The sequence below is a fragment of the Drosophila serrata genome, unplaced genomic scaffold, assembly GCF_035046125.1.
Source record: "Drosophila serrata isolate PLE 108 unplaced genomic scaffold, ASM3504612v1 contig_26, whole genome shotgun sequence".
NCBI lineage: Eukaryota > Metazoa > Arthropoda > Insecta > Diptera > Drosophilidae > Drosophila > Drosophila serrata.
In genome coordinates, this window is record NW_028256924.1 from 314,374 (window position 1) to 340,990 (window position 26,617).

Genomic DNA, 26,617 nt, shown 5'->3' on the forward strand with positions numbered 1-26,617 from the left:
TGTGCCTTAATTAATTTTGATTGCACCACACAGGCAGGCTTTCCACGGCGGAAATGCTCATCACACGCGTGTGGCAAGGAGGCAAAAAAGTATAGAAATACGTCCAAGGGAACACTAAGCCAAGCTAATTAATTGAATTGCACAGGTTGAAAGACCGCCAGGCGGCCAGGCGGCCCCGTCATTACCGGCCATTTAGCATTTGTTGGCCATGCAAATTGGCCAAAGTCCGTTCGGAAGATTCGCACAGTCTCCGGCGTCGCCTCTCCAGCTGATGAGATTATTAACTTGGCCGGCAGAGAACCAACCATCTATCCGATTTGATGGGGTAATTGGCAGGCAAGTGTGATCACGACTTTGGCTTCGAACTGGCTCTCATAGCCAACTCATAGCCTTTTTACTTGTTGGCCAGAAATCATTCAGACCGCGAGCCATTGGGCTTGTTTATGGCCATAAAACGCAATTGAAATGATGCCGCCGTCGACCGTTTTTGGCTTCGGGTTAGTTTGCCTTCAGGCCGCCAAACATTTTGTTGACAACGCCCGATGACAGCCTCCCCCGGAAAATGGGGGGAAAATGGAGGGTGGTAAAGGAATAGTTGTACTAGGCAACCCGCGCGATGTCTACGCATAATTCATGTTCATGTCCAGAGACACGACTCCATGCTCCATGCGCACAGTGGGTGTGCTCAACAAAATGAGTAGCATAAACTAGGAATGACAAAGAAATATCGATACCTTGCTTGCTATCAATATAAATGCGATATAATTATCGATATTTTTTATAATCTATACTAAATACTTTACTATAGACTATACTTTATACTTTTATACTTTACAATATATATACAATACTTTCAAGTTTCCAATCATTTTAAATAATTTTAAGTATATTTTTTATCGCATTTTTTCCTAGTTGAAACTCCACCATAGAGCACTGAAAATGTTACCCACATGGCTTATACCATTTGTAAGCTATTTCCTTCACATTATATAACACACATGAATAGTATATTATTGTCAGTATTTTTATTAACCAAAAAAATGCCCAGCTTCAGCCTAGTCATATTAATTAAACAATAGAAATAATCGTTATCGCTTAACCATTTCCTATAGCATGAAATAGACTTTAAAGATCATTAAATCAAATCGATATGGGAGCCGCATTATATTGTAGGTAGTCGAGTGTTCATTTTTACGACTGCACTCTACAAATTAATCCCACTGTAATGCGAGGGGAGTTATTAGCTGCATTACCTCATCTCTTTCCACGAATGTTCGTTCAAAGGCATACAAAATTTATGGCCAAATCAACACCAGCACAATCCATTTGGATATTATTTAACTACCTTCTTCATCATCATCTTCTTCTTCCCAGTTGACCCCGTTCCCTGGCTCATCTTGGGTCAGAGACTGGGCTTATAATTTAATTAGCTTTGCCTTCGCCAGCTCTCTTATCTGGTCCCTGGTCCTGGCCACTTGCATAACATCAAGCCGAGGAAGGAATGAAAGTTCAAAAGTGGTCACAGCAGGTGGCCATTGGAAGCTGGGGATAGTGTTGTGGGCGCTCTAGGGTTAATTGTCTGCCAGTTGAAGTCACGAAGCCAAAATCGGACTATTCATTACCCATTATATTAGCTTAGAGAGAGCTTATTTTCTTGGGAACAATCAGAAGCCTTTCTAACAGGAAATCCGCACGATTGGGGTCACTGTGAGCACTATGATGACCCACTAAATTAATATGAATGACAACATTTCACGGCAACTATTTTGCACCCGGTCAACGTCAAAATGTTTATGCAAATATATCTCCGAAATCTCCACTCGAAATGCAAAATAAACACAAAAAACGAGTCACTTCGAACGTGTTTGTTTTGGGTCGTGATTGCCATCAGCCAGAGATTCAAAGACGACTGCGACAAAAGCCCAGTCAAGCGGCGACCTTGTCAAATTAGTGCCAAAAAATGCCGGTGACAAAAGAGATTGCTGCTTTTTTTGCTTTTGCTTTTTCTGGCGGCTTCATAAATCAGTGCACCGTGAATAGGGCTTGGGAATTAACTAAGCGATCGTTGAACGCTTTAACAAAAAGGTAAAAGCAGCAAAAGTAGCTCAAGCTATTGACAACATCAGCAAAAGTGAACTCACTCTTTTTTTGCAATTTCAATTTCAGCTTTTGTTGATAATTTTATGCAATTTTACTTTTATTTGGCCAGATGCTCTAAATATAGCTTGAAATCCGGTAAGCCCATCAATTCACTTAATGGCTAATAGAACTCAAAGCGTATCAAGTTTATTATAATTCTCACAATCACCATTTAGCTATTGGGCTAATAAAATCAATAAAAAACAATCTTGAAAATGGTCTTTGATAAAATCTATAAATATAAATAACAAGCTTTTAGATATGGCTTCGTTTTAGGAACTGGTTAAGTCAAGCAGTGCTTTTAAAGCCTCATAAATTAAGTGAGTGAAATTAGAATACAAGCTAAATTAAATGGTAATATGATTCCTATAAAATTGATTTATTAAGTAAGCAAAATTCCTCATGTTTGATATGGTATTTGAACTATTTCGAACTGCTAACCTCATAAGCTCTTACATTTCAGTGGAAAATGTAGCATTTCATCTATTTTGGTCACTTAAAACTCACATTATATTCTGGGATTGTGGGATTATTTCTCTTCCTTTCTGTACTACACACTTTTCTTCTAAATATAATTATCACCTTACCAATTTCTCTACATTTTATATAAGAAAAAAAAAACCCCAAATCTCTCATTATCTACAACTTCTTTCCTGTCTTTGAACAAAGTGTTTACCCAATTCTCGGTTAATGCATTCTACGACATGCCCCACAAGCCCCTTAAATAACTCTTGCCCAACTCCCCACGGAGTTGGCCCATTCTGTTGGCCAAGCGGCAGTGTTTCGGTATTTAATTTAACCAGTTTACGCGGGGCACATGCCAAATTTTGGTCACTTTAAAAAGCCATTAGACCCTTGTTGGCCCTGTTTGGAGAGGGGGGGAATCAGCCAAGCAGAAACTGTACAAATTCGTCTTCATTGTTTGGTGGAGATTTCTTGGTTTCCCAAGCCCAAGGAAAATGCTAATTCTAGACTCGAATCAATGTGGCTAAGAGAGAGATGGGGTCTGGTTCTGGTAAGCAGATGTTTCGAGTGTTTACCTGACAACTTAGCACGTTCGTGTCACCTTTCACACTGAATGCTAAATTCTGGATTGAGAAAGGAAGAAGAATCAGAAGATGGACACGTGTCTGACCCCCCCAGACTTAATTATGTCATTAACGCGACGCTGAAGAGTTGGCATCCATTAACTAGAGCAATAGATAATTACCGGGGGCGCATTATCATCATCAGTGAAAGTTGGCAATCGGACTTAATAGTTCTCCCCTTGGTCTGTGAAAAGGTCCGAAAATTGTTGCATGTCAGCCGGGCATTAGGAACAGGAAATGTGCCGAATGTGCTTTTCTTTGGCCTGCGAAAGTGTCGAGTAAAAGTAACACAATGGTCCCGGTCTAGAGTTCATTCGCCCCATCATCACATCAGAAGTCATAACTATTTATAAACTATATAGTATATAGTATAGTATGTCCTAAACAAAAGTGCGTTCTCATGTTTCTCGCAAAAGAATCGGGTGAAATGAAATTTGCAAACAAAGGAGCTCATGATTCTCTTGTTGTCTCTGCCTTTGGCTTTAATTAATGAGCGAATTATTTGCCTTTAGCTTAAGCTTTAGCTTTAGTCTTACCCTAAGCCTTAGCCGCATTTACACTTAGACAAGTCGTTTCCGATTACGTTCCATCATCATTTCGTTTGCTTGAGCTTGGCTTATTTCGCTAAATATGCCATGAAATCGATGAAAAATTACCATTTAATTACCTGCAAAGAGAGAAGCGAATAATGGGTAGAGAAAAACGATTAGTACACAAGTTTTTGCTTACATAAATCACTTGATTTATAATTAGGGTTTAGTGCTAAGTAAACACACAGCTTTAGACTGTTGAATTGCTCAGAAGTGTTCGTGTTATTTATATGAATTATGATAGCCTGCTGATTTGATTGGTATAGTAATTATTTTATCATTAAACCGAGTTCATTGTATTGGCTTCAAGTGCCTATTAATTCTAATTTTAGTTGTATTTTCCGCTTCTCTTGTCTGCATTTTCTATGCAAAAAGGATCCCAGCTCCCTCTGTGTTTTTTACAAGAGTTTCCAGGGTTCCCCGTATAATCCCTAACCTTTGTTTTCCTCTTTTTTTTTTGTAACTGCTGACTGGAAATAACCGTCGCGGCACGTACAACAAACAGTCGCAAGGCGGCGGAGGGGGGAGGGAAAAGGAAAAGTAGGCATAGGCAAACTGCTGGCACCTTGGACCCCAAAAGGGACCTGGTCTCCATCACCTTGCCCCGCCTCCTCCGGAACTTTAGAACTGTAGGAACCCCTCTCTCCCTCTTGGAGCTCAGGGAACCACTGACACCACAGGCACCACCCACAAATGCAGACGCGCTTTGTTGCTCCAGGGTCGCGCCGCTTGTTGTTTTTTTCTCTCTCCTCCTCTGGTTGCACACTCCCCTCTCCTCTCCACAAACTCCAACTGTGTGTGTGCCCCTTCACTGTGCCCCATCTGCATTTGGCTTTGTCTCGTTTACTTTTCATTCTGGCCTCTCCTGTTTGGCGTTTTTTCTCTTCTTTTTTCCTGTTGGGCATGTTAATGACCCTAGAGGCTGCCCCGCAAGGGGTGGGATCCAGAGGGGGGGAGCTCTCACAGTGGCTCTCAAACTGTGGGCTCCCTTCACTGATTTTGCACAGCGGAAAAAAGATGCAAACAATTGATAAATAGAAACAATTTGACAAATATTAACTTGACTAATTCCTTTTAGTTTAATTCTGATCGAATTTGTTAATAAACTTTAATTAAACAGAACGAATGGCAAAAGAAAATGATGAACTAAGTCATGTATTGGTTGCAACATGTTTGAGATACATTCAAATAGTGATACATGTTGCTAGGAACATATCGAGATACAACAATTAATTAACAAAAAACAAGTTACAGTCTAGAGTGACTAATATTAACTTGACTAATTCCTTTTTATTAAATTCTGATCGAATTTGTTAATACACTTTAATTAAACAAGACGAAAGGCAAAAGAAAATGTTGAGCAAGAACATGTATTGGTTGCAACATGTTTGAGATACATCCAAATAGTGATACATGTTGCTAAGAACATTTTGAGATACACCCACAAATGTACAAGTTCAACATATACATCAACTTTGTTGTCTTAAAACTTCCTTATTTATTAACCGATTTAGCTCGAATAAGTACAAAAACTCCCTATTCTTTTACAGCACCATTTCACCTTTTTTTTTGTTAATTTTAATTAATTAACTAAATTTCTCGCAGTGCATAGATAGAACGCCTCGTTGAGTGCCGCTGCTGCTGCATCCCGCTACGCGTCGCTTTCAATTTAGGCGTCTGCGCATAAAATTGCATCGTTTGCACTGCGCTCTGCTCTGTTTTATTTTTCGCCTTATTTTACACATTTTACTTGGGCTTTGCCAGGGGGCAAAATGCAGCATCCACAGCATCACAGCCTCGCAGCATCCATGGCATCCACCTATCTTGCTGCGCTAATTTATATAAATATAAATATTATCTAGCTGCTCAGAGAGACTCGGGTCTTTGAGCTGCAAGTTCTGTTTGATGTTGGCGTTAATATGTATTTTTTTATTAAGTGCCGAACTTGAAATAAAATCAGAGGACAGCTATCTATAGTTTCTATAGGTATAAAGTGCAATCAAGAGCGCACAATCTTTTTAAATGCTTGAGGAATTGTACTACACCATTTTTAATATATACTTTTGTTTTTTTGTTTTTTAAGTCATAAACAACTTTTGCAATTGTCAGACTCCATGTCGACACTTCAGCGACACTTGAGAGCGCTGCAGAGAGGCCACAATGCAATGCACTTCGTGGGCGAAACTCCAATCCCAAGCCAAGTCCCAGGTCCCAATTCCGAATCCCCGCCAGCATTCGAGGCAAAGTTGAGTGAGTTGTAAATGAAGCCCACACATGACTTAACTCGAGCGAGTTGCCTCTGCCCCCTTCTGCCCTCCTTTGCATTGCTCAATTGGAGTCAATGTCTCGGAGGAGATTCATGCAGAGATTTTATGTATCTGTATCTGCATCTGCATCTGCATCTGTAAATGATGAATGTAAATGTAACTGAAGGTCTACGGTACGAGTATCTGCATCCCGCCACAGGCGTTCCGGCAAACTGAAACGCTTTCAACAAGCGTGCGGCGTGTTAATTGCAAAATGTTGCCTTTTTTTGCCTCAGACAATTATTAAGGTGATATGATATATATTTTTCCTCTTTTATAGTACTGATTGGTCTACACTAATGCAAATTTACTAAGATTAGAGAATGGAAATGCCATCAACTAAAGATTTTCTTTAAGCAAATTAAGCTTTTCTTGACTCAGAACACTCTCTAATACCTTCAAAGTCATTTAAAATATTCTTAACCCTTAAAGTGATTAATTACTTAAGGAAATTCATTAAGTTATCGACGCTTAAACACATTTATTTTACCTACATTCAATTTGGAAAGCTTTTTGTCTGAGACAACGGCGGAAGACTTTCCCAAGAACCTGGTGAGAAAACGATGCAATAATGAATCGTTTAGTTTAGTTAGCCTCGCTTGCACTTGGAAAGGTTAAGGGCCTTTGGATATGTCGGAGCTGTCTGTGTGTGAGAGCTGCCCCGCCCCAAATATCATTTATTATTTTTCACATTTTTCTCCCGGGATTTTTCTCATTTCACGCCCATCACAGCGGCCACAGCGGAGGAACCTCTGAGAGATCGCCGCTCCGGCCAGGCACATTCCCTACCTGGTCATGTGTATAATTATTTTCCCCTGAAGCCGAGGCAACTTTTCAAACTTGAAGCTGAAACTTTTCAAGCTGCTCCTATCACACACATATGAGCCTGTCATTTTAACTGAGAGACAACAGACAGACACCAGAAGCGAATAATATTTCGCCTAATTAACATAATTACCCGCAACTCTGGCAATTTTCAATTAATTTGCCAACTTGCACATTTCTGTAACCGGAATAATTTGGTATCTAAAGTAATAAATAATGCAGCCAGCGGTGCATTCAATTAGGATACCATAAACTATTTATTTATTAGGTAATCATATATAAATCCCTATTTAAAGCCTTGCAAGTGACCAACCACAAAACCCAAAAGAGCGCACCTTCAAAGGGTTTTCAGTATTATATATATTATAAACCTCCTTCCCCTTTTTTTTCAGGGCCGCCGCCAATCAGTGACTTGTTTGTTGGCTTATGAAAAGCGCAGTTTGAAAATAAATCAAAACACAAAGGAAAACGCACACGACAGAAAGAAAGAAATAAATGTAAATTCCAATTCCAAATGAAATGAAATGTAAATGCTGCTGAGCCATCAAAAGCATCGAGAGCTGTGGAGTAACAAAAGGCGAATCTGAGATGCTCTTAGGAACGAAATGAAGACGAAAGATTTAATGCCGAAACAAAGTTTATTTCGTTGTCATTTCGCTCGTTTAAACTTATAATCCCCCCTTGGTTAGAGTATTCTTCTTTAGCCACTGAAATTTGAATGCAAAAGCAGGAAAAACTTGGCCAAGCCACCGAAATATGCACAATATGCAAATAAGCCAACAAAAAATAAATATAAACAAGAAATGCACAAAAAAAATATACAAAATACGAAAGTGACAGGTGGCAAAGAGGAGTGGAAAATGTAAAACTCAAGGAAGATGGGTTAGAAACAAATTCAATAAAACCAAAGTGAAAAGAAAAGGCAGACTGATAGTGGGGAAAATTCATGAAAACTTTAGTTGAGCTGCGTGAGAACTGTGTGGGAATAATCCCAGTAAAATGGTAGGAAATAATAATATGAAAATATGAAAAATCAAGGAAAAGACGACAAGAAACAAATATTTATAGTAAAACATGTGTAGGAAAAGCAAATTGTTTACCCTTGAAAAAATGCAATTTATCTAAAAGTTATTTCAACTCCTGAAAATCTGGCAATAAAATACTTCAAACATAGGATGTCCAGCCAGATATTTGCATTGATTTATCACCATTAATTTCATTGTAGTTTAACCTCTAGCAGCAGCAGAAATTCCCACATAAATTATTAAAGCCACAAAAATAAATGTTAAAAATTCCCCAAACATTTATCTTGATTGAACCCAATCGCAGACATTCCCAAGCTCCACTGATTGACATTGATTCAATTAATTTGGCAAACTTTGTGTGGCCCTTTTCCGACGGATTCCCAAATATTATAAAATTTGAGTGCATTTACCAACGACCTTCTTGCGGTTCATTCAACTTTCTTTTCTGTCCTCTTCTGCTGAAAAATTGAATTGAATTTGCCGCCCAAGAAAATTGTTATTGAGTGCTAACGGACACGTAATGTTGGCGCTAAGCGAAAAGCGGTTCCCCTAACCAAACAGAAAGAAACAGAGGCAGAGAGAGAAAGGCTTACAGGGGACAGGGGAGGAGATGGCCAAGAATGTTGGCCCAGAGTTACGGAGACTCGGAAATTCGTTGGCCGAAAACCGGTTACCGACCTTTAGGAAAGTTGATCTCAGCAGCAGCAGCAGCAGCAGCCAGTTTCGTGGCTAACACATTTTTCGTGTTAATTGTTTTGATTAAAGTTCGATTTCCCAAAACCAAAAACTTGCCCTGACACTCCTTGAAAAACATCGTTTTTCGCTCCATGTCAATCCATTCATCATCCATCAACTGTCGTTCCCTGTCCCATCGTTTGTCAATCAATGTTTACCAAAAATAAAATTATGATTATTTCATAATTATATTTATGAAAAATTAATTGTCGGACATTATTTTGATTTGGCAACTCACCAGTCAAATCCCCAAAAACGCGTTTCGTGTGGACGCCTACAAAATGGTCAGAAATCGATAAATGGCCAAAAAGTTGGATGGTCAAAACCGGAGCTTAGATGGTCATGTGGGTCCAATCTGTCCAAAAACAAAAAAATACATACACACACTCAAGAAATTTAAAGTCTCATTGCGGTTGCTACGTTTTCAGAGTTTTGTTTATAACATTTAAACGTAAACAATATTTTCCTCAACCTAAAATCCAATACTTTTAACCAATTTCCAGACTCTTTTAAGTTTTGTTTGCAACTTGAATGACTTGAAGCTCATTTGTTTATCCGATGGCTCAGTTTACATTTCAGTTTCGTTTGAAAATGATTTATTTGTAAGCTAGTTTCGTTTGAAACAGAAGAGAAACCTGAGGCCCTTTGAGGGCATAATTATTATGAATGATTTTTAATTCTGTTTGTTCGTAGGTACAAAAATTTACATACACACCTGTATCTAGCAATCTACCTACCTTCCTATCTACCTGTCGTACCTTTTATTACAGAAAACCGCTTGGCAAATATTTGAGCTACGTTTCGTTCATTGTTTGCTCTCTTCCCCTCCTCCTCCTTCCCCTCCTTCTCGTTGCCACTTCCCTTATCCTATTCACTCATTTTGGCGCTTTTGTTTGATGTGCCACTTGTCGTCGTCGCCGAAAGGTTCTCGTTTTGTCTTCCTTCCTTATTGCGTCTATTATAAAAAATGAATAAAAATGGTTGGACCCACTCTTTTGCGTTCTTTTTTTGGGGTTTTTGTTTAAATTGTTGTGGTGGGAATGTCTAAAATTATATTTTTGGTAGAGGCCCATAATTGCCATAAACATAAGCGGTCGATAAAGAAGCCAAATTTGGGTTCATAAATGGTCTCGTAAAACGTGTAACTGAATTGCACATATGAATTTTTATTGTTTTTGATTAAAGTTTTCAAACAAGGAATCATTTTTGAATTTATTTGGTACCCAATATGGTAAGTTAATAATTGAGAATAAGTTTTTATTCCAACATATTAAAATATAGAATTAAAATATTGCAGATTAAGGTTACATTATATTTATTTTTAAATCTTTAAGGATTTATGTTCTGAAGAAGTCATTTGCGACCCTATAAATCATATATATTCCTGATCAGCACTAAAAACTGAGTCGATCTACACATATCCGGCGGAAAACAAAATTTTCAAATTTTTTCAACATTTTAAAGAGCTTAAAATTGGGAAAAAAGTTGACTAAATTTTGAATTTTTTTACATTTTAAATGGAGTATGCAGTTTTATTAACCTCTTAAAAATTAACATAGGACCGCTTTCCGAATCAAAATTAAGGCTTTTTTGGCTTAGTTATGAATTTTTAAGACTTTGCATTGTATGAAAAATTGTCATAAAAAATATAGATAATTAAGGACTTAAATTAAGGTATTATAAAATCAGTCAGAAGCCTAAATCATGGTGAAGGAGTCATTTCCGACCCTATAAACCATATATATTCTTGATTAGCTCGAAAAGCCGAGTAGATCTAGACATATCCGCCGCAAAACAAAATTTTTAAATTTTTTTATAATTTTATAGGGCTTAAAATTGTAATAAAAGTTGACCAAATTTCGAATTTTTTTACATTTTAAATGGAGTATGCAGATTTATTAACCTCTTAAAAACTAACATAGGACCGCATTCCGAATCAAAATTAAGGCTTTTTTGGCTTAGTTATGAATTTTTAAGACTTTGCATTGCATGAAAAATTGTCATAAAAAATATAGATAATTAAGGACTTAAATTAAGGTATTATAAAATCAGTCAGAAGCCTAAATCATGGTGAAGGAGTCATTTCCGACCCTATAAACCATATATATTCTTGATTAGCTCGAAAAGCCGAGTAGATCTAGACATATCCGCCGCAAAACAAAATTTTTAAATTTTTTTATAATTTTATAGGGCTTAAAATTGTAATAAAAGTTGACCAAATTTCGAATTTTTTTACATTTTAAATGGAGTATGCAGATTTATTAACCTCTTAAAAACTAACATAGGACCGCATTCCGAATCAAAATTAAGGCTTTTTTGGCTTAGTTATGAATTTTTAAGACTTTGCATTGCATGAAAAATTGTCATAAAAAATATAGATAATTTAGGACTTAAATTATGGTATTATAATTTCAGTTAAAAGCCTAAATCATAGTGAAGGAGTCATTTCCGACCCTATAAGCCATATATATTCTTGATCAGCTCAAAAAGCCGAGTCGATCTAGACATATCCGCCGCAAAACAAAATTTTTAAATTTTTTCATAGTTTTATAGGGCTTAAAATTGTAAAAAAAAGTTGACCAAATTTCGAATTTTTTTACATTTTAAATGGAGTATGCAGATTTATTAAGCTTATAAAAACTAACATAAAACCACTTTCCGAATCAAAATTAAGGCTTTTTTGGCTTAGTTATGAATTTTTAAGACTTTGCATTGCATGAAAAATTGTCATAAAAAATATAGATAATTTAGGACTTAAATTATGGTATTATAATTTCAGTTAAAAGCCTAAATCAAAGTGAAGGAGTCATTTCCGATCCTATAAATCATATATATTCTTGATCAGTATTAAAAGCTGAATCGATTTAGACATATCCGGCGAAAAAAAAAAAATGTTCAAATTTTTTCATAATTTTAAAGAGTTAAAATTGTAAAAAAAAAAAGACAAAATTTCGAATTTTTTTACAATTTAAATGGAGTATGTAGGTTTATTAACCTCTTAAAAACTAACATAGGACCGCTTTCCGAATTAAAATTAAGGCATTTTTGGCTTAGTTATGAATATTTTAAACTTTGATTTGTAGAAAAATAAATGTAGACAAATTGTTATCAAAAATACAGATAATTAAAGACTTAAATTATGGTTTCATAATTTCAGCCATAAGCTTGAATCAAAGTAATCTAAATTATATATATTATAAATCAGCATAAATAGGCGAAGGGAAGGAAAAACAAATTTTTAATTTTAAAAATTATTTCCAACACCTTTTCTTTTATTATTTCCCAATAAATATATTTTATTTATACATCTTTTCCAGATCTATAAAGATAAGATTCGCTTTCGGGACATATTCTATACCAACAGGATGTTGTTCACACACCAGAACCACGCCTTGTTCTCATAAAAGAAATCTTTGCCGTCACATAATCAACTTTTTTCCCGGCTCACACACACACACAAAAAAAGGAGAAAAAGAAATGACAGAACAACAAAAACACACACACATCGAGACCAAAAGACACCCACTTGGCTACAAGCGAATGGGCCAAATGTGTTTATGTATCTTGTATCTTAATGTGTACATCTTGTTGTTGGCCATATACGTTGGCTCTTATTGCCAAGGCTATACACACACACACACACACGTCAACGTGATTTGCATTTAAATGCGAAAATATGTACCTCTGTGTAGGTATAGATGAGCATGAGCATGAGGATTCGTTTTCATATTTTATGGAAATCGATTACAACTCCAAATTGTCAAGTCCAGAATGGGCAAATTGTTAAATGAGCTGCCAAAAACGATGACTGCAATCTGACAGAAGCTGCACAGAAAACAAAAATATTTACATTGGATTGGTTGCAAGGTGATTAGAGATTATTAGCCAATAAGAGTTATAAACTATATTTTTTAGCTGGATTTTAGGGTTTACTTAAAGGGTTCTGATTATGTCCAAAGTTATAGGAACTTCAGTGCAAATTTTTTTGAGGAAACAGTTTTTTTATATGTTATTCAAAGTTTCCATAGTTATTTTCCATTTTATAATCAGTCTCTCCCCTTTTGTATCTTTATCTGTACAAATATTCCAAGAAAAATCTAATTTTTTCTATATTTTCAAGGATAATTGAATATTTTTCAATGTGTAATTAATCAATCCAATGAAATTCGCGCATAAATCCCTCTAAAAATCAAATATGTGCATAGCCACGCCCCCAACTGCCGCAGGACCGCCTCCTCATTACGGTTTATTAGCCATGCAGCTGAGGCAAATTACGCAATTTGTTGTTTAATTTTGTGAAAATTGTAAATGCCTGTGCCTAGCGGGCCTATATATTTTTTTTGCGTTTAATTAAGTCAGTCATTCCCCCGTAGTTCTTGTGTCTCTGCGCCCCCCTTTGAGTCCCCCTCTCCACAGTAATTAGCCCGAGTTACTCTGATTGATTACAGTTACCTAACTGTTGCTCAGCAGTTGCTCTTGGTTGTTTTTTGCTATTTTTATGTTTTTCCTACTACTAAGCCCCGCCCTTGTGGGCGTTCTGGGGCTTTGAGTAGGCCCAACCAAGCTTCTCTTCTCTCTCCCGTTAAAATTCTATTAACGTGTATTTTTTCTATGATTACTCTTTTGCCAATGGCAACAAACGGGTTTCCAATCACCGAGCGCGCGAAGCCCCCAAGAGTGGAGGGAAAAAATCTTGAGGAGAACACGGAAGCCCTGTCCAAGGTTTTTTCTTATTAAATTTCTCCGAGTGCTTTGCTTTTCCCAGTCAACTTCTCCATTATCTTTGCATCTATCACCGGTTAGTGGAGGCTATTGATCGATCCATTGATTGATTGATGGGTGGCTGGATGTGCGGAAATGGGTTTCTGAGCCCTCCATAAATAACACTAAGCAACAAGGACTTGATGGATTTGCATGTTCAAATTATAGGGAAACTCTGGTGGAATATAGTGTATAGTGTATTAAGGTGACTTCTAACTATAAAACTTTAAACTTTTTGTAGAGCTTAGAATTTTGATAGCAAGTTACCTTAAGTTTCCTCTTATTTTTTTAAGGCCACCCCAATCTTTTGGTCTAGTGTTGATGGGCTTACTTTTCCCCTTCTCATTTTTTTTTTAAGAGCTTCGTGTGCCAAATATTTTTGACAAATGCCGCTCAGCTTATAAAATATTTAAGCCAATTTTTCACTTCTCCAGCTCTAGCAAATTTCCCCGGTCCTGGCCTCATTAAAAATTAATTATGAATTTTTCTGTGTTCTGGCAGCAAACAAAAAACTCAACAAAAATGAAAAGAAATTGAAGACACACCCAAAATAAAAATAAAAACAATACACAAATTCCTCACTTTCATTTTGTCTCATTGATTTCTATTTGATTTCCATTTCATTTAATTTCTTTTGGCTTTTACGTTTTGGCCATTAAAGTGCTTTTCGGTTCGTTTTTCAGCATTTAATTTAATTTTTTGTTATTTCTGCGGCGACACTTTCTAAACAAAAAACAAAAAGCAAAAAAGAGATTTCCGCGCTGGAAAAGTCACGGCCAGGTCTTATGTAAGGCATAATGGAAGAGTATTACTTACTTCTCTCTCTATATATATATATTTATATTTTCTGTTGTTTTTCTTTTGCACATTTCTTGGCCATTCGGCTGCTTTGTTTTTATGGCTTTTTTCAAGCGCACTCAGTGCTCTCGGCCAGCAGCAATTAGCGTAATTTAGTTGCATTCAAGAAGCGGAAATAAAACTATAAAAATTGCTTTTTTTTTGTTTTTGTTTTTGTGGAGAAAGGCGAGAAGGAAGGGCAGTTCCGATTGCAGAAATTTGTTATTGTTTGCGGCTTTTAATTCGCTGAATTTTTTCCTCTCTTTCTTTTGCTGGATTAATTCATGGGGAAATTTTATTGTGAATTTAATTCATAATTTACTGTTTTGGCAGTCTGTCTCTTTTGCTACGTTCATTTTAATTTGATTGCAGAAATTATTACAAATTAACTGGATTTTGCTTAGAGCCAAACTTTAATTGAATTCACAGCTGAGAAAGTTCTAGCGCAACTTTCTTCGTAAGTCAACTTTCTTTGCCGTTAATCCCCGTGCTCATAATGCCACCTCCCCCTCCACCTCTCTCCCCTTCCAGCCACCTCTTTATTTGTTCAACTTTGGCACGTTCTTGGCTTCCACTCTTCCTATTTGTTGGCCAAACTTATTTATTGCGCTGCCAACACCCCTTGCAACCCCCTTCATTTTCCACCCGCATTAAGCCCCGAATGTCGTGCAGGGCTCACAGCTGAGAGACAAAAGAAAATTCGGCAAGGAAAATGCCATCGTCTGCCAATGAAAATGTTGATTTACCACAAATTGCAGGCAGGCAGGCAGGCTTTCTTCCCTTTTTTAATGGGACAGCCATAAACTTTGGCTTTTTCGTTGCTGTTTCAGTTATGGTAATGCCGATTTGATTTTACTATAATTACGTTAATAATATCACAAATCTCTGAGCTGGCAAGGTTTTTTGGCATTCAAATAAATATGTAAATAATTAGTTGAATTTACTAAGATTTCAAAGAGAAGAAAAAAGTAACAAGCGAAAGTAAAGAAACCCCAATATTCAACTTTACTCTTAGCTCCCGTTTCCAGCTTGTTTTCTTTGTATTTTATTATTGATAAAACCCATATTTACTCTCAATTACCTATTAATTATTCATATTTCACATTGTAACCTTTCTCGAGTTCAAATTCCATTAAAAATTACATCAAAGCGTGGAAAGAAATGGTTTCAGCACAAAATCAAGAACAAAATTTATGCAGGAACAGCAGAAATTAGCATAAAATTCTCCGGGAGAAGCCTTTGATAAACAGAAGCCTGTTTGCACATGTATCCCTTTCCGATGGCCCCCTTTATTTTCTTGGCCATGAACCGAATCAGCTATCGACTTGAACCCCCGCTTTGGTAGTAACCTTGACTCAAAGCCGCGAGTTTCCTCTGCGCGTGGCAGATTATTGCAAAACTTGCACTAATTTATCAGTTGCAAACCTCCCCCACAAATAGAACAAACACAATTATACAATTTGCAAATGAAATAACAAGTTTGCAGTGAATATAATATATGAGCAGTGATAGGAAGTTCCTTGCAGCTTATCGAGGAACACCCACAGAATTGAAATTCCCAGCAGAAATTGAAAAAAAAATTCAATCTAAAAGTGAATCATCATCACAACGCTAAATATTATTCTTTAAGCACTCGAGAGATAATAAATCCCGAATGGTTCTGTAAAGCTTTATCTCTCTGTTTTTGAATTATGTACATAATAGTGATTTGCAAATATATATCATGTGGCTTTTACGAGTTAAGTATGCAAGTTGTGAAATTTATGACTTATTTAATGAGCCATTGTGAAAATAAATTTCTGATTCAATTTATTGACGCCATTAGTCTAATAAAAAATAGGAAGAAAATATTGGTTTTGATTTTTATTTGTGTGTCTATTTCACTTTAATAACCTCTTTTAAAACTGATGTTTATTTTGGGAACTTTGTCGGCTTTTTACCCTTAGAGATAAGCTATTCGAGATTGCCATTTATGATTTCCCATGTTGACTTGTAGATAGTTTTGTATCAACAAATAAAAATAGTTTTGATAAAAAGATGGTGTAATTTTTAAGGCACCAAGAGAATAATTCATTGAAAAAATGTTTATATTTTGGGGCATATTTTCCCACAGGCCCAAACCACACACATACATGTATCTCCTGAATTATTCACTAGGCACACTACTTTCCACTTGAAATATGCTTTGATGATATGTACACCTGATTCACGCCCATCATAATGCGACCCAAATTCCAAAAATGCTGAAAATACAAGAAAAACAGAGAAAAGGTTTTTGCATTTGCGTATTTTTAAGGACATTGTGGTGTGTGCCGCATGTATCCTATCTATAAAATGTGGACCACACTTAGTGCACGTACGTGTAGTTTTATCCTTGTGCCAGATTGATTTTCCTAGCTGACTTTTCCAACATGTTGTTGTTATAGTTGTTGTTCTTGCTGTTGTTTTTATTGTTGCTCATTGCGGTGGCAGATTCTGTTCTTTTTCTTCTACTCCCCATAGCTTTTATTGATTTTTTTGCTTTTGCTCGACTTCCCCTCCTTTTTCTCGTGCGGTAAAAAAGCAAAAGGAAAAACGTTTTTCTGTTCGATGTTGTTGTTTTTGCTTGTTTTAATTGCATTATGCAGTGAAATCACAGAGTGACAAAAGGAGGCGGGGCGAGACGGAGGCCACAAAGTTAATTTCATTTGTGAGTGCGGACAGGATGAGTCCAGGGCTTGGTTCCAACGGATACGGATTGCAGATCCCATTGTTTCCGACCAACTTTGCTTTTAACTGATTTGAGTGGGGAAAAGTGGAAATGCAATTTGGGGTTTTCCAAAACATTTCAGGTTCATTGCTTTGTTTCTGATTGGTTCAAGGATTTGATAACATCTCTTGGAGAAAAGTCCCAATACATTCTCTTTTGTAATAATTCTACCCTTGAACATATAAAGTATATATATTCTTGTAGAGGATCAGTATGTATCTTTCCGCAGTAAGTAACTATGATCAGCAAATAATTATAATCATATAAAATAACTATGATCAAAAATTTACTATGATCAGAATTTAACTATGAGCAGTAAGTAAGTATGACCAGTAAGTAGATCTGAACAATAAGTATCTATGACTAGTAAGTAACTCCCAACAGTAAGTATCTATGACCAGGAAGTACCTATGATCAGTAAATATCTATAACCAGTAATTATGCATGATCAGTTACTAACTTTGAACACTTATAAACAATGACTTGCAACTTTTGTAACACAACACATTTCTGATACTTGGCCGGCAGCAGTCACTTCGTTCCGGGGATGTTTGAACCAGTTGGGAATCATATGCACAGAGAGATTTGTTTTGGAACAAATTGAAGAGCAAGCTATTTGAATGAAACTATGGAGTTATTCTTCTATAAAATTTAACTAGTGTATAAGTCGGAGCATGGCGAATCGGTGGACTATATATAAACATATATATAGCCGCCATAGAAACGATCGGACGATTTATAGAACTATGATCAGTAATTAGCTATGAGCAGTAATTAACTCTGAACAGTGAGTATCTATGACCAGTAAGTAACTATGATCAGTGAGTATCTATGACTAGTAAGTAATTCTGAACAGTAAGTATCTATGACAAGGAAGTAACTATGATCAATAAGTATCTATAACCAGTAATTATGCATGATCAGTTACTAACTTTGAACACTTATAAACAATGACTTGCAACTTTTGTAACACAGCACATTTCTGAGACTTGGCTGGCAGCAGTCACTTCGTTCCGGGGATGTTTGAACCAGTTGGGAATTATATGTTCACTAGTGCGAAGTTTGTTTTGGAACAAAGAGCAAGCTATTTGAATGAAATTATGGGGTTATTCTTCTATATAATTTTAGTAGTATATAAATCGGAGCATGCCGAATCGGTGCACTATATATACATACATATATAGCTGCCATCGGAACGATCGGAAAATTAAAAGCTAACAATTATAACTTTTTCAGTTTTCAACAGATTTTTATCAAATTTGATATGAAGCCATTATATATTGTTCTAGAATTTTGTGCAATATTTTATGAAAATCGGACTGCTATATCATATAACTGCCATAAAAAAAATGTGAATGTAAAACGCTAAATATCAAATGTTTTGGTAAATGAAATGAAAGTAGTCATTACTTTATTGTTTTTTAACATACACATATATAATTTATATTGTATTGATCGAATTTCAACCTGAAAGGGTAAACAAACTTCGGCGTGCCGAATTTGGCTTCCTTTCTTGTTTTCATTTCCATTTTCTTATATAATTTTTAAAGGTTTATTAAAATTACAAATATACCTCAAAATATCATCTAGAATATTGCCCATTAAAAAGACAATAATAGTGCAGAAGAGAACAGCTCGTATTCTTTTATCACTTTTCTGCAGTTTTTCTTCGATTTGCTTCACCCTTTTCCATTTCCTTTTATCTGGTTGGCCATAAATCTACGTGGGGATCATTAATTTGGACCCGCTTAAGGGCTTTTTACCCGGGGACTTCATTTCTGTGTGCCACAATCCGTTGCACGTGTCCCACTTTGCCCCAGCCCCCGCTCTGATTCCCTTTATCACCTTCCCTTATCAGTGCAGTGACAGACAAAGGCGGGCCAGCGCCTGGAAAAATGTCGAGAAAATGCCAACTATTAAGTTTTCCCAGCTTGGCCAGCAAGCAGAAAGGGCAAAAAATATTTTCATTTCGCAATTCGAGGAGACTCTTCCCGGGTATTTCGTCGCAATAAGAGTGGCCGCATAAAAATGCTAATCATTTGCTCATTAAATCCGCATCATCCGCTGCCGGCGTCGCTGCTAGTGTTAATGACAGGACACCAGCCAGCCTGGGAAGGGGGAGGAGCTGCCAAGGGGGGCAATAAAGAGATAGAGAGAGATGTTGGCCCGGGCAGAGCAGCACAGCTGTTTTGGGAGCCTCAAAAGTTCAACGAGAATTTGGCACAAGCCAAATAAATAAAAAACAAAAGCTGAAGCTGCTAGCCAGCAGGCAAAAAGAAGTCGAAGAAGAAGGAGAAAAGGAGATAAAACAAGAGGAGAAAATAAAGTACGGAAGCCCAGAACAGAAGCGAGAAAAGTTTGTGCGAAGGGCAAGTGAGGGGCATAACCATGACAGTGGAACCTCAAGATAAATATACATCCTCCCCAATTGCTAATTACATTTGATTGAATTTTAAACGTAAAATAAATAAACAAAACACTCGATACCCCGTATGCAAGGCTTAAACAGCTTGAAAAATATTATTGTACTTTCTGGACAAACAGCTGACAGTGTGCGGTGCGATATGCGTCAGCCCCACTGTACTGCCCTTGGCTGATAAAATACACCCCATTGTGCAGACATCCCTAACAGCCTGTGAAATATTAGGCCTGGGCCTGGAACCCAGATCTGGGGACTGGATAGGCCACCTACCCAAAGGGGGGAGGACAAAGCACACACTTTGGGGGATACATAAAGCAGGAGGTTCCGGTCGGAAAAGGAGAGAAAATGAGGAAAAACTGCCTTGGCTCTGGGGTGATGCCAAATCATCTGTTTTAAATCGATTTTCTCTGTTTTTGTTGTTGTCTGCTTTTGCTAGGCTCATACTTTTGTTCCTTTCCATATTTCCCTCTTTCTCTCTTTTATGTGTATGCCTTTTTTTTTAGCTTCCTTACACTGAGAACTTATTTTCTAAACGTTCTAAATACTATAACTTCTAAACTTATATAATTAAGCCTTTTTAGCACATAATTTTTATTTGAAAAACTAAATCAGACTCTTTATATATTTTTCGTGCATTTCCATGTTTTACTTGATCCCATCAAACTTTAAAACGTATCTTCAAGCCCTTGGGATTGCGATAGAATGAGAAATTGTGCCTCTAATTCAGGTCTTCCATTTCCTTTCTGCTAAATAAAATCTGAAGCAAAAAAATATACCAGTACGCCCACAGCTAGCGAACTGAGCTAAACTTCCCCCCTTCAACTATCTGTCTTTGCGTATCTGTATCTCAGCTGCCGCGCAACTTAATTGACCCCAAAAATAGCTAGCGAAATTGCTTTAAATTTGTTAAACTTCAACGGCAGCGAACCAATCTGAGATCTACGCCTACGGGCCTAGCAGTCAGAGGGAGAGCGAGATAGAGAGAGAGAGAGAGGTAGCTAAGCATTTTTGCTCATTAAATAAATCAAAAAATTGCCTGGGCCTCAGAGTTCGGGCCATAGAAGTCGAATTTCTCGACTTGGAGCGTTTCAAATCAATCGAATACTCGTCGTAATTTATGCAAATTGGGCGAAATGTTGGCCAAAAACTTGAGCAAAAATGTCACTTTTTGTGGGCCAAGACATAAACAGATAAGTTGAGGGAAAAAAGAAAAGAAAAACTATAAATTTGTTGACCAAAAAATGCAGAGTTGTGGAATTAAGTAAGATCACGCACTTAAAAATATTTAAAGAAAAACACTGGAAGCTGAAGGTATTCAATAAATGTTAAATATTTAAATTAAGGCGTGACAAACTTGAATATTTTGATGTCTTGACCTTATTCTTGAGTTGGCAAACCTGTCTTTAAGTTACAAATAAAATAAGGCATTTTTTGGGTTGTGAAATATATACAGAATAAGAAAGAAATTAAATTTAGATGAAATCTGTACAAAAAAAGCTTGCAAGATCTGTTTAGCGATGCAAACTGGTTAAAAGGCCTTTGGTACATGAACCCTATATAGCCATAATATTCCCTTTTTGTTGAATGTACCCATCAGATGCAGGCTTAGCTTTTGATATCTGATCTTTGAAACAATTAAGTCGCATCCCCATTATTAAGCAACTGCAAACACCAAAAAGGCAACCGCAGCTGACCCAGCAGCTCACGGATCTCAGACCTCGGATCTGGGTTTGTTCTCTACGTGATATAGTGACTCCCCCTCACAGCCTCTCCCCTAAATCCACCCAAAATGAACTCACAAAACACAAACTGTGTTACGTGCCACGAGCGAATAACTATCAGATAAAACATGATCATAACAGCACATATAAAATTTTAACCATTTTCGTGGCGGACCAGTCTCTGAAATTTTATTGTTACGCTTGTGTAACAAAAACACCAAAAAAAAAGAGTAAATAAAAGCAACAACAGCGAAAAACAATAAGCCACAACAAGAACCAGTCACGTTATGAGCAAGCTAAAACAAAAACAAACCAAGATAAGTGCAATTGGTAGGGAAACATTTGAACCTCGGAAAAGGGGTACATACTACGTATGTTCGTATTACTGGAGCAAAAAGAGGAGAGCGTGTGTAGTTTCCCAATCACTCGCAAAAAGAAAACGAAATTTATGAATGCCTCTTTATAACCAGAGAACCACTCAAGTGAAGGTCAATATAATATGATTGGGGGGTTTATAAAAAGGTGCGATAATAAAGGGAAATAAAATCGTTCAGAAGTACGGGAAGCAGACGCGATGCCATAGCGAAATTCATTCCGAATGACTGTGCTTTGTAGAGTCAAAATTCCCGTGTGTCCGATAAAAAAATGCGGTTAATAAACTCTTTTCAGTTAGTGAACCTTTTCCAAAGAAGTTGGGTAATATTAACTGGTTCATGGCAGCAAAGGAAATATTAATTGTCATCTCTTGTAACAATGTTTTTTTCAAATCATTACCAAAGATTACAGTCACTAATGTAATTTGTAAAGAAAAGCTCTTGTAATGATGGGTTAGATAAATGAAAAATAACCGTTTTGTAATTGTTAACTGTTGTTAAACTCTTTAAACAAAAACTAGGAATTAGTAAATTAATTAAAGAAAATATATAAATTAGCAACTCTACTTGACTAATTGGAATTTCTGCACTTTTTTTCCACCATAACAAAGTATTATATTTTCGAATTAGTAAAATCCACAAAACTATAAAAATTGTGACTCAAAAGTTTCCCTTTTTCTTATAGGGTCACTCGTTCACTGCACTAAATGGGCATTTTCACGATCGAGTGACCGTGACCATGCGAGGGCTTTCCAATTAACGGTGATCAAGGCAAAGGGTTAACTACTGCACAAAACTACCAAGTTATTTGGCCAGTACACTACCAATTTGCGAGGGTGTCCAAGGGTGAAGGTCAAATGGGGGACTATTAAGAGGAGCCAGCTTTTTATTCACCCCAGCTAGTCTTTAACTTTAATTTATTCAATTCGTCCGGCAATCAATCAGTTTGTTTTGTTGCTTTGACATCTCTGCAATTTACCGTTACTGACCTTTTTCGTGTTGCAATTTCCCGAAATTCGTTCAGTTCGTCGCAATTTGTTTACTTTTGCAATCTATCGTCGTTTGCTGTTGTTATTGTTTTTCACCGTTTTTCGTCCAGTTATCGTGCTCTTTTTTTGGGTTGGGTATTTTATTTTGAACCCACACAAAAGGACGAATTCTATATTCGGCTCTCTCTCTCTTTCTCTCACCAGTTCTTGTTCTCTTCCTTCTGCTCCTTGCGCGCGCGCTCTCTGCAAATTGATTTTCACTTTTGGCGATTGTCGAAAAAAAACAAGGCAATACAAAAATAATAATAAACGAACAACACAGGAATTTTCACTTGTGCCACTTTTTGCGGCCTCTCTTTTTTTTATTATGTTGTTGTTTTATCCGCAGTTGCAGGGAACAGGTTTACTTTTTGCTTTTTCGGATTTTGTTTCCCTCTTTTCCTTTTCCTACTTTACTGCCTTACGTTTTTCTCCTTCTCGAGATGCCCACACACACACACGGTCGCATTCACTCGCACGCACAGACACACATACACACATACGCACCGGCAGCGCTGCTTTGGCCAAACAACAAAAATTCTTTCGCTGCCTTTGGTTTGATTTTTGTTTTTTTTTTCTTCTTTTTTGGCTTTACCTTGCTGCTGGTGCTGCTGCTGCAGAGACCGGTTTATGTTTTTGTTTTTGCACTTCACTTTGCTCGGTTTTTATATTTCGGATTCGTTAGCTGCAGTTAGCAGTTTCGATTCTAATAATTACAGCGATTAAAACAAATTTCGGGCTTTGATTTCGGATTTGAGATTTTTCCTTGCACCGTTATCCCGCACGCACTCGTCCTCCCGCTCGCACACGTCTTGAACCGGAGGAGAACACCACGAACACGGCGTGTGAAAAAAAGGTGTAAAACTGTTGTACCAATAGTTTCCTTCCCGGCGATGAGTTCCCGATGTGATTTTCACATTTTCCGGATTTTCGAACGCGAACGAAAAGCGCGAGCCGCGGTTGAAAAGGCGAGACGAAAATTTTTGTGTGACGGCACAACCGTTACTTGTTACCACTGCTGCCGGCTTAGCTTTGTTCCGTCTAGATCTGGCTTGCTTGCAGCTTTAAACTAGCTAAAAGCCTTAAAATAGCTAACTTTCAAAGCCCTGAAATCTACAGAGCTGTTAAGGTTAACATATTACATTTAACATGTGCTCCCATGCATTTTACACGTTTACAGATGTATTTGACACGCTTACAGATACTAGGGGTCGCATTCTAACTCTTGGGGTCGAAATCTCATGTAGAAAGTAAAATGAATAACAGAGCTGCATTTAGCAGATGACAAAAAAAAAAAAACAGATTTGACGGGAAAGAAGCGAATCTAGCAGCAGTGGCTGTAAAGAAGAAAAATATAAGAAGAGGAAATTCGCTCTTTGGATGTTAACCAAATGTAATAGCCCAGATTTAATGTATTTAAAAATATATCCGAAATTTAAACTTTGTACTTTGTTAGCGTATAAAAAGAGAGTCGAATAAAGGCAAATTTGTAATTAATAATTGTGAATCAAAATTCTAATTAGTTTATATTAATTCGCGCACTAGACAAGTCAACAACCATGCAAAGAACTAATAAGAACTTAGCTAAGTCTAATACCAGATAAACCTCTTAATTCTCTTTATACGCTCTCTTAATAAACAAAAGGAAAGCAAGAGAAAATTAAGAAGGAATTTATTTTGGGGAAAATTTATGGAGCCTGAACAAAAGTCCCCACTTAACAGCGTCGCAACAGTAATGTTAAGTTCATGTTATTTGCTGGTCACTTTTGTCATTAGATGGAAAACATAAAAAGGGCCGGAAAATCAACCGCCCCCCAAGGCAGCTGCCCCCCATCCCCCGGTCTATCCATCAAAGCTGCCTTGTAGATTTTTCTTGCCCAAGTTCTGGGTCACTTGGGCATTTTTGCTGGCATTTTTCTTAAAGGTTTTCTTGTCGCTCGAATCGTTTTTCATCCATTTTCCTGGGAAATGTGGGGGCCACGTGCGGCTCATCTATTGCTTGAGCTATTGTTGTTGTTTTTGCCGGTCCATTGTTCCCAATTTCCTCGTTTGTTTTGCTGTGGTATTTTGTTGTTATTTTTGTTTGAGTAAAAAGGATTTATTTCCAGAGGCGCCAAAGGAAAAGTTGTTTTTGTTGTCTTTTTATTATGAAAAAGCTGGGATTACAATTTAAATTAATGCCAGAAAAATATTTAAAATTTAACTAATGGTTGCTTTAAAAATATTTGTTATTATCAGTACTTTTAATCAGAGAAAAATATTGTTTACCGAAATGAACAAATTATTTAAAAAATAAATGCATAACTAGCACATCTGATATTAATTAATAAATTAATTATTTAGAATTTTGGTGTTAATATTATTAAAATAAGACGACTATACCATATAGGTGCCATAAAAACATTTTTCGCTCTATTCGCTCTTTTCGCTCTCCCTCTCCCTCGTTAACTCCATCCCTCCCTGTGCATCTATAGAGTTGCCTCTTACTCTCTAACTCTCACTGCCTTTCTCTAGAGATATCCCTTACTCTCGCGCTCTCACTTTCTCTGTTCTCTTGACTCGGGGACTATAAATAGAGGCGCGCAAGTAGCTCTGGCCTCATTTTGTCCGTGAATCCCGCCCCGTCAACATCTCTGGTGAAAGTGATAGTGAGTGCCCTTCGATCCCAAATATATCACCTGGCCAATGCAATATTTCCGGATGATCAGGATGAAGCTTACTTGGATGATTCCTAATTAAAGTCAACAGGAATATAACACTGAAAGGAATTAATGCGGTAAGTCTTGAAATACATTACAAATAATAATGCATAGAACCCTTGCACATACATACATATGTGAGGTAAAAATTACATAATTTTCCCAACGATCAACCGAAACCACAAGCCTGGGCAATCACTCAACTCATTTTCCATTTGCCCAGCGCTTCATTTGATTTGATTTATGCAAAACTCGGTTCCTCCTTCATGGAAGTGGTGGTGGTGGCGGAAAATGAAAATGTTCAGTCAATAAACGTGAGCCAGCCGCAAAATGATGACCCCCAGAGGTCGGCGGGAGAAGTACCCCTATTATAAGAGGCACTGGCTTTGTGATTTTTGGAAAATTTCGGTTCGGGAAAATTGCAATTTCACTGATGCTGCCGTTTTTCGGCTCTAATAATGCCAGTGCTCTTGCATTAGACAGAATTTCCTTTTGCACTTTCTGGCAATTTTCACGCATAATCAAACGGAAGGCTGATTTTCCACCCAAAACCTCCTTTTTAACGGAAAATGTTGGAAAACCTTTGCTTCGGGTTGATATTTTAGATATATATATATTTATTTTATATTTTTTTGCAATAGTTATTATTATTTTAGAGTCAGATTTCCCCTAATTTCCCCATCTTTTATGTGCGTGCTAGCATTACAGTTTGAGAGGCATAGTTGTTATGTTAGTTCTTAAGATGTTGCCAGTCAGTTGCTTCATGTTGCTGAGCGATTTATGAGCCGGCTTCTCCAACGTGGCAACTTTTGCCGCTGGTGCAACATGTAATGTGTACGACACGCCCCCTAAATCCCGCCGCCCACTGCTTTCATAATGTGCAGAGAAGAAAACAAAAGGCAAGGAATTTATTCAAAACTTAATTTCATATTTTATACATCTTTACAAATTAAGTGTTGTCATAAAAAAGAAAACATAAAACTGGGAATAATTTTAATATATTTTTAGGCACCACTTTTAGTTGATATTAATATAAGGGGTTTTTTTCAGTGTGTTTACTGAGTAAATAAAAGTCAGTTGGTTGGAAGAGGAAAATGTGGTAAAAAAAAGATATGGGGGTGCTAAGTGAAGTGCAGCTGCAGGCCAGGTTTTTCACATATCTGAAAGTTGGAGACTGACACAGAACCATATATAAACTATATATAAAGATAAGTGGATTATATCTAAAATCCTTAGAATGATAAAATGGTATATCCTTTCCTCAGGCTTATTAATACTATATGTAAATGGAATATTAATAAAGTTATTCAGTTATAAA

General features: G+C 36.9%; 1 protein-coding gene across 14 annotated transcripts in view; it reads right to left on the minus strand.

The window, feature by feature from the left end:
* The window catches only part of Prosap (SH3 and multiple ankyrin repeat domains prosap), a 75,699-nt gene extending 52,017 nt beyond the window's left edge, over nt 1-23,682 (minus strand). For 4 of the 14 annotated variants that reach the window (XM_086831399.1, XM_086831371.1, XM_086831393.1 and 1 more), the window contains exons 1-2: nt 23,196-23,662; nt 22,562-22,804 (exon numbers count right to left, since the gene is read on the minus strand). The gene's annotated coding sequence lies outside the window, so the exon portion shown is untranslated. Of the gene's footprint in view, nt 1-3,763; nt 3,895-22,561; nt 22,822-23,195 lie in introns of all 14 variants that reach the window. The other 10 variants (XM_086831405.1, XM_086831377.1, XM_086831397.1 and 7 more) reach the window with 3 other exon arrangements.
* Nucleotides 23,683-26,617: the final 2,935 nt, after the last annotated feature.